The sequence below is a fragment of the Pelmatolapia mariae genome, unplaced genomic scaffold (assembly GCF_036321145.2).
Source record: "Pelmatolapia mariae isolate MD_Pm_ZW unplaced genomic scaffold, Pm_UMD_F_2 NODE_ptg000470l+_length_43265_cov_1, whole genome shotgun sequence".
Classification (NCBI taxonomy): domain Eukaryota; kingdom Metazoa; phylum Chordata; class Actinopteri; order Cichliformes; family Cichlidae; genus Pelmatolapia; species Pelmatolapia mariae.
In genome coordinates, this window is record NW_027052155.1 from 2,231 (window position 1) to 10,116 (window position 7,886).

The following is a 7,886-nucleotide window of genomic DNA, read 5'->3' on the forward strand; positions in this document are numbered from 1 at the left end:
ACTAACTACACAAAACAACACATTAACTACACATACGCTTAACGTTACAAATCTCTCACATCTCAAAACTCCCTCGCTCTCTTTTTCTGCTGTCTTTCTTTCTCTCTCTCTCTCTCTCTCTCTCGCTGTCACTCCTAAAACTCCCCCCTCGTCCTTAACAACCAAATGTCATGTTGCCATATCATTTTTTGATTGGTCGACATGGTGCATTTTTCCAAAAACACCAAAGGGCTGTTTTTTGTTTCGTTTTTTTATTTTTTGGTCGTAAGCAGAGAGTGCTGATGTAGCCAGATGGGCTACTCGCCTTTCTTTCTCTCTCACTCTCTCTCCTGCGCTCGCTCTCTCCTGCGCTCGTTCTCTTCGCAACTACACTCAGAAAAATAAAGGTGCCAACTGGAACCAAAAGTGGTTCTTTAGACTGATGCCATAGAAGAACCTTTTTTGGTGCCACAAAGAACCTTTCAAACAATGGTTCTTTGAAGAACCATTTCTTTCAGTGGTTCATTGAAGAACATAAAACTATGTCGGTGAAATTTTCTGTTGATCGTTTGAAATAAATAAGTGAGATAAGAGCCCAGACAAAATTCTTCGGGAGGTGCAGCCGTTAGGGGTGGGGTAGGGGGGTGGCTAACAGAGCTCTCCGAAAACGTGGAAGCACTTTTGCAAATATGTGATATTTTGATCAATTAAGTAGATATTTGAGCATTACACAGCTGCATTCTCGCCTGAAAATATCTTAAAAGGTTATTTTGTGACCCAGAAAGGGTAGTCTGGGGAAAAGGAGGATCACATTTGTCGGCCACGGTTGTCGGCGCCTGTGTGTACTTGTAAGCCCGGCAATGGCGGAGGAGCCCCGCTGAAAAACTTTTTACTTTTTCTGGGTCACAAAATAAACTTTTAAGATATTTTCAGGCGAGAATGTAGCTGTGTAAATTTCAAATATCTGCTCGATTTATCAAGACATCACATATTTGGAAAAATGCTCCGATGTTTTCGGAGACGTCCATTTTTTTTCATGCTTTGTGGCAGCTTTTGAACATCTGTTGCATCTATTAATGTTAAATCTAGCCTTTATTTAACAACATAAGCAAACTCTATGTTACAATGATTGCACAGCCATTAAGGATCAAATCAGTTTCTAAAAAATGTTCTGTTTTTTTCTCCCTCTGCTTGCTTCTTACTGTCTTTGAGGCTCGGGACCAGCACTCCTGTTGTTGGACAGAAAGACATCAACTCAGTGGTATTTTGGTTTTCCAATATATTAGCAACTGTCAGTGACATTTATATTAATCAGGCTGAACTTTAATCATACTTTAGATCAGCCTGTTTTACTTATTGTTTTGTTTGTGCTTTGGTTTGGGGAAGTTGTTTCTTTACTGATCTTTTCCTGTCTTCTGTTATTAGACTTGAGATATGACTGCACTATGCTGTTGCTGTGACTCCAGTTAATTCTACAAGACATGATGTGTAAGTAAACAAACAACAACAGTTTGGTCTGCATTTCTTGAAAGATCACATCCCCCAAACTTAGTTTAGAGGGTCTACACTGTATATAGTGAAGTCTGCAAGTTTTCGAACAGCAAAATTTGTTTTGTGACCAAAATCATTTTGCACATCATTAGAATGGAAGTTATTGCCCATGTTTGCATAGCCCTTTTTAAAATGATGCTTTCATGACATTATTGTGTGTTGCGTGGTGGTCACGGCTATCCAGACTGACAATTTGGGACATTGAATGTCACCTCTCCGGTGGGGAGGGAGCCTGAGATTGTATAAATTGGAGTCTGTTTTTACCAAATGCAGAAAAAAATGTTTTAAGAAAGCAATTAAGTTCATGTTCCAAAAAATATGATTGTTTGCTTGCAGGACAACAGGAGAGATGAGTCCTCCGTCACAGATGGTGTGGTCAGTGAAGATGGTCGCCTGCAGGTTCAAGCTCATTGCATCTCCAACCCACATCCACTGCCACTGTACTTAAGGGAAGTTAAAGACTTTCTTCTGCGCCTACATTTGGATCACCTCGTTCCGTGATAGTCATTCAGGCAGTAATGCCTGGACTGGAAACAAGCCATCCTTAAAATATTACAACATCCCAGCTCATGTGTTGGAATGGAAAACAAATGTGTTGTTTAAATTAGAGACTGCAGTTGTGACAGAATAACAAATATTTTATTTTGATTATATAAGTAATGTAAGTACAAAACAAACTTGTGGTAGGCCTAAACTTATTTTCAGAATAATTACATCTGAGACTTTGTTTCATTGTAAGATTATAACAGTGATGGCAATATAATTGTTTGTTGTTCAGCAGAACAGTGTCCAGTATGTTGGCTGTTGTACTTTGTTGTGTTTGAAAATAAAAGTTGGGCTCATTTTAACATAATTACAAAAATTGTTGTTAATAATTTTTAATCATATTCAGGTTACCACAAATTGTTTTTTCATTTAGTTGAACTTGAAATGTTTGTCAGTAGGTAAACAATTAGTATTGCACAGTCAGAGATATCAAGTTATTCTTAATACTGCAGACTTGCAATGTATAAGTTGTCCTAACAGTCATCCTAAGTAAGCTTTACTTAGTTTTTTTGAGGCAACGAGTTTCCATAATTTTTTTGAGTTCTGGGAACTAACAAGGCTGTACAGTGTACTCAAAATGAGTAAGTTGCCCTAACTTGGTCATCTTACGTAAACTTGATCCAATTTTTTTGAGTTCTGGGAACAAATGAGCTTGTACAGAGTACTCAAAATAAATAAGTTGTCCTAATTTAGTCATTTTGAGCTAAGCTTTACTCAATTTTTTTGAGGCAACGAGTTTCCATAATTTTTTTGAGTTCTGGGAACTAATTAGATTTTACAGTGTAGTCTTGCTGCATGCTCTAAGTCAGAGGTGTCAAACATAAGGTGTGGGGGGACAGAATCGGCCCAGTAAAGACTTGAATCCAGCCCACTGGACAGCTGTAGAAAATGTGAATCAATATGTAGATTTTCAACTTTTTAGAGGGTTTTTTTTTTTTAATGGCTTTTCATATTAATAAAACTGTCCATCCTCAGTGCCAGAAATTACCTAACACTTAAAGAAATAATTGACAGGGAAGTTCCTGTTTTTCCACTGCAACCAAATCCACAGTTTTAATTAACACAGGTTTTCATATATTGTTGATTTTTTATTTTTATTTTGCATCAGTAGAAGCTACAGTATAATGGTAGTTCCAGCAGTAGCAGACTATGGGTTCAGGAGGCTATTGAGGAGCTGGAGTAACTGGGTGATCCTGGGATCGATAGTGGTGGTAGCACCAGCAGTGGTAGTAGTAGCTGCGGTTGTAGTTGTAGCTCCAGCAGCAGTTGTAGTAGCACCAGCAGTGCTAGTAGTAGCGGCGGTTGTAGTTGTAGCCTGTAAGAAAATGAAATATTTTGCTATCAAATCTGCAGTACAGAGAATGATCCTTTAGTAATGTAACAATAGCACGCAGTCAAGTGTCTCAATTGCTGAACTCTGGAAGACAGATAATATCCTCACCCCAGTAGTGACACCATGGTTCTCATGAGAGCCAGAATGTCTGTGCCCGTGACCAAAATGTCCAAAAGCCTATACAAATGAAGCATTTTGAATGTGTTAACTGAATATCACAGTACATTATACACTCTTACACTACAAGGGACAAAACTGATGCAGTCTTCAACACTCAGACACTTACAGGATTTGCCAGAGCCAGGCTCAGCAGGCATCCGAACAGAAACACAACCTTGATCATGGTTTCAGGGATTTCACCTGATGAACAAATATCAGTAACGCAGATGAGTGTCTATTCTAAAACAAAAGTAGACTCATCATCCTACCAACATTATACTGAAAGCACAGAAACAGTGAAAGAATGATAAGTTACCAGCAGGTCTTCACAACCTCAGCAGACTGTCTGAAAGATGACAATGTTGTCCTGAATTAGGAGCTTTCCTTTTATACAGTTACAGGAGTGTGTTTAATCCTATTAGCATACTGTGCTGTTGGGACATTGCAGTTATTACGAGATCTTCCATCTTCATTTTTCAAAATGAGAAAACACATTGGGAAATAAATTGAGACACATCTGGCTCATGTTGTTTGATGTATGTGATAGCTGTTGTCTGAATTTATGTGTCACACTTAACATGTTTAGTCTCAATATTAAATTTAATTTTCAATTACTTTCCATGACTATCCAATGAGAAGTTGTTAAAATGTTTTGATTTTTAACTGCAAAATGTGAAATCTTTTCTGTTTAAAGGGATTATCCCACAGACTTACTTTTTTACAGCTTTTATTATTTTATCCTATTAATAAAACTGTCCACCTTCATTGCCATTCATACTAAACCAAAGATATTACCTAACAGTGAAACTATTAAATGACAGGGAAGTTCCTGTTTTTGCACTATAACCAATTCACAGTAAGTTGCCAAATTTTATATTTTATAATTACAATACAGTCTGTCCAGTGAACTGTGTGTATATATATATTTTTTTTTTGTAATTTTACACATTTGTCACAGTTTCACATTTGCCTGCTTAATAAGAAAAGTGATCTGTATGTGGCCCACAAGGTAAAATGAACTTTACATCCCTCCTCTAAGTGGTTTACATGACAAGGAACATTCATTCACTCACACACACACCGTCATGCAACTCATTTTCATTTCTGAAACATGGTATATGAAACAAACATTGGTTTGTCTCAACAGTGCTATTGAGAAACTGTTATTACATTTCAAAATGGGAAAACATATTAGGCATTGCACCACTGACAACTGACATACACAGTTTATGAAATATTCATTATCTGACGTTTAAAAAAAAAAAAATCATTAGTTTGGTGTCACATTGAAACCTTTTCAAAACTTTAGTTTTTTATTTGTTATTGATAGATTGATTCATTGCTTGTAATTTTTAATGACAGTACTTTTTAAAGTTACACCTAAAGGGCATACAATGAACATTTAAAGATCTTCCCAATCTTCCCATTTTTCCTGAGAAATGAAACTGATGTAATTCTCAGTGTTTACCATCTACTGTCCAGATAAAAATGTTGTAATGACATTGCTCTTATGGCATTACCAGGTATGATTCATGTAAACAGCTTTATGTTGTTGCTTCATGTTGGCTTATCTCGTAAGTTGTATTTACATATCTATCTATCTATCTATCTATCTATCTATCTATCTATCTTTACATATATAATTATATATATATTTATATAATTCAATATTTGTATATTTTATATATTTTTTAAATTGAACTGCTCATTTCTACAGTATTGTGCAAAAGTTTTAGGCAGGTGAGAAAAATACTGTAAAGAAGGAATGCTTACAAAAACGGTGTTAAAGGGTTAGAGCAGGGATCGGCAACCCTAGGCACGCGTGCCACAGTTGGCACGCGAAGGGTTAACCGATGGCACGACCAATGCTGGACTGGCCATTGGGCTTTTGCTCGGTGGCCCGGTGACTTTTTTTTCCCTTTGTAACGGTATAAACAATGAAAGGTGGTGGATTGGCCAGATGCTGGTCGGTGTGTAAAAATAACTCAGCGTTTGGTGGTGGCTATGGCGGCGCTTCCTCAGATTCAGTAAAATTAGCAAGTGGTGGAGGCCAGCAGGTGGATGAGAGAAAGGAGAGGCAGGAGGAGGAGAGACCCGAGGCAGCCGCCGAGTGTCGGGTGAACTGCACTTCAGGTAAGAAGTTATGACCTGCAGTCTATCTGGGTCAGATATAAACCAAGTTTAGGTTAGTTTATTCTCGTTGTGCTGACTTTTTACAGTCAGTTACAATAACTCGTACTGCGTACTAGCTAGCATGACGGAGTTTCTATACAGCTGGGTGGGTGCTTTGATGTTACTGATACCACAGTGAACTGTGTTGTCAGCTGTTGTTAGAAAATATTACGCGTTTCGTATTAAGGTGAAAAGGAACACAGTTTGTCCCGGACTTCAGCTAGAATGAAAAAAACACAAAGCTGGATTTATTCTGTCGTTACGCTGCACAGCTGCCTCTTCTTCTCTCATTCTCTACCCTCTCTCTCCTGTTGCTACTTCAATCATGAAACGATCAATGATCAGCTGATCAGCTGATCAGCTTTTCTCTCGTGTTTGTTTATTTGCGCCAGAAAGAAGAAACCAGCGGATGTCGCGCTAAACAACAGCAGCACGTTTAAGCTTGATCAGCTGTTGTTAGAATTTATTTAATATTACTTTCTAGTATCAGCTGATGTTTGCTGGAGCCACAGCTGTAAAAGCTGCTGGTCATGATGGTTTGTATATCTGGTGAGAGGGAAACATGAAGATGAGACCAGGAGATGTCCTTACTGAATCATCAGAGCTGAACAGGTGATGCAGAAACAGGTTTACCTTTTAGGTGACATGAATGAGTTGAAGGGAAGTTATGAACTGTTTCTGAGAGAAAAATAACACCAGGATCTGTTTCTAAGTAGCTGACAGCTGGTAACTGTGCAGGGGCGGGTCTAGCAAAGTTTTGCCAGGGGGCCAGGTAGGGCATTAACAGGGAAAGGGGGGCACAAAGAAATACTTTCTTATTCTCATTTAAAATGTCTGGCTGTTATTAAATAATTATCTGAAGCTTACAACCAAAGTTTTTATCTGACATAAAATGTATAGAAATCATACATATAACATTGAAGTAGCTGGAATCCATAGATGTGCGTGTTCATGGAGCTTGCATTGTCACCTGCTGGACATCACTACCTGACAAGTTTAACTGTCTTCAGAACATTGCAGAGGCCTTATTGACAGTATTTGGCTCTACATATCTGTGTGAGCAGATTTTCTATCACATGAGTGTCCTCGGGTAGCCGTCTGAATGCTGGACACTCGGAGACCTGTGTCTCTGAGTGGGAGACCAGAGATCACATTAACATGTGTATCTCTGTATTAACAAACATGCCATATTGTCCCAGTTTATTTTTCTTATCATTGTTGTGAGGAGACCATAAATAGCATTTGTATTTTCTGTATTTGCTGTTATGGAGTTCTTGTTATGGATAAAAAGTGTCTTTTTTTTGTTTCGAAATAGCTGATAACTATTTGCTGATAGCTGCCAACATCTGCGAACAAATATACTTCTATAAAGTGGTTCTACGTAGTGTGTAACTGTTAATATAGAGCGTTATTAAATTTATTGCTAATGCAATCATATGGCACACTGACTTCTGAGGAAATTTTAAATGGCACTCGCCATCAGAAGGGTTGCCTACCCCTGGGTTAGAGTGTTAAACATTTATTCTCATCAATTAAGAAAATGCAGTGAATGAACAAAAGAGAAATCTAAATCAAATGAATATTTGCCTTTGCCTTGAAAACAGCATCCATTCTTCTAAGTACGCTTGAACACAGTTTTTGTAGGAATTGGGCTGGTAGGTTGTTCCAAACATCTTGGTAAACTAACCAAAGATCTTCTGTGGAAGTAGGCTTCCTCAGAACCTTCTGTCTCTTCATGTAATCCCAGATGTTGATGTTGAGATCAAGGCTCTGTGGGGGCCGTACCATCACTTCCAGCAGGGGCGATTCTAGGATCAGAGCTTTGGGGGTGCTTAGTACTCAGAGAGTTGACCAGGCAGGCAAGATAAACTTTACTCGTAACGATGAGACTTCTTCCCTGTCTCTGTCAATCCCTTAAATGTCTCCAGTTGTCCCGAGTTCTCTCTGACTGTCTCCTTGGTGCATTTAAACCCCTGTTCCTCCCTGTCCTCGTCGTCTGTTGTCTTCGTCTCCGTTATCAGTCATCATAATTTTACCATCTCTGTGCAAGTCTGCAAATTTCTTTATTAAATCATAAGATTCTTAAATTCATCAAGTCTCTCTGTGCCTGGGTCATCGTCACAAACCATGACATGACTGTTTTGTA

The 7,886-nt window shown here is 38.3% G+C and overlaps 1 long non-coding RNA gene across 1 annotated transcript; it reads left to right on the forward strand.

The window, feature by feature from the left end:
• The first annotated feature begins 1,145 nt into the window (after positions 1-1,145).
• LOC134623199 (uncharacterized) lies at positions 1,146-2,083 on the forward strand. Its single transcript, XR_010093257.1, has 3 exons — positions 1,146-1,240; positions 1,405-1,467; positions 1,867-2,083. It is a non-coding gene; the product is annotated as an uncharacterized LOC134623199 (long non-coding RNA).
• The last annotated feature ends 5,803 nt before the right edge of the window (positions 2,084-7,886 follow it).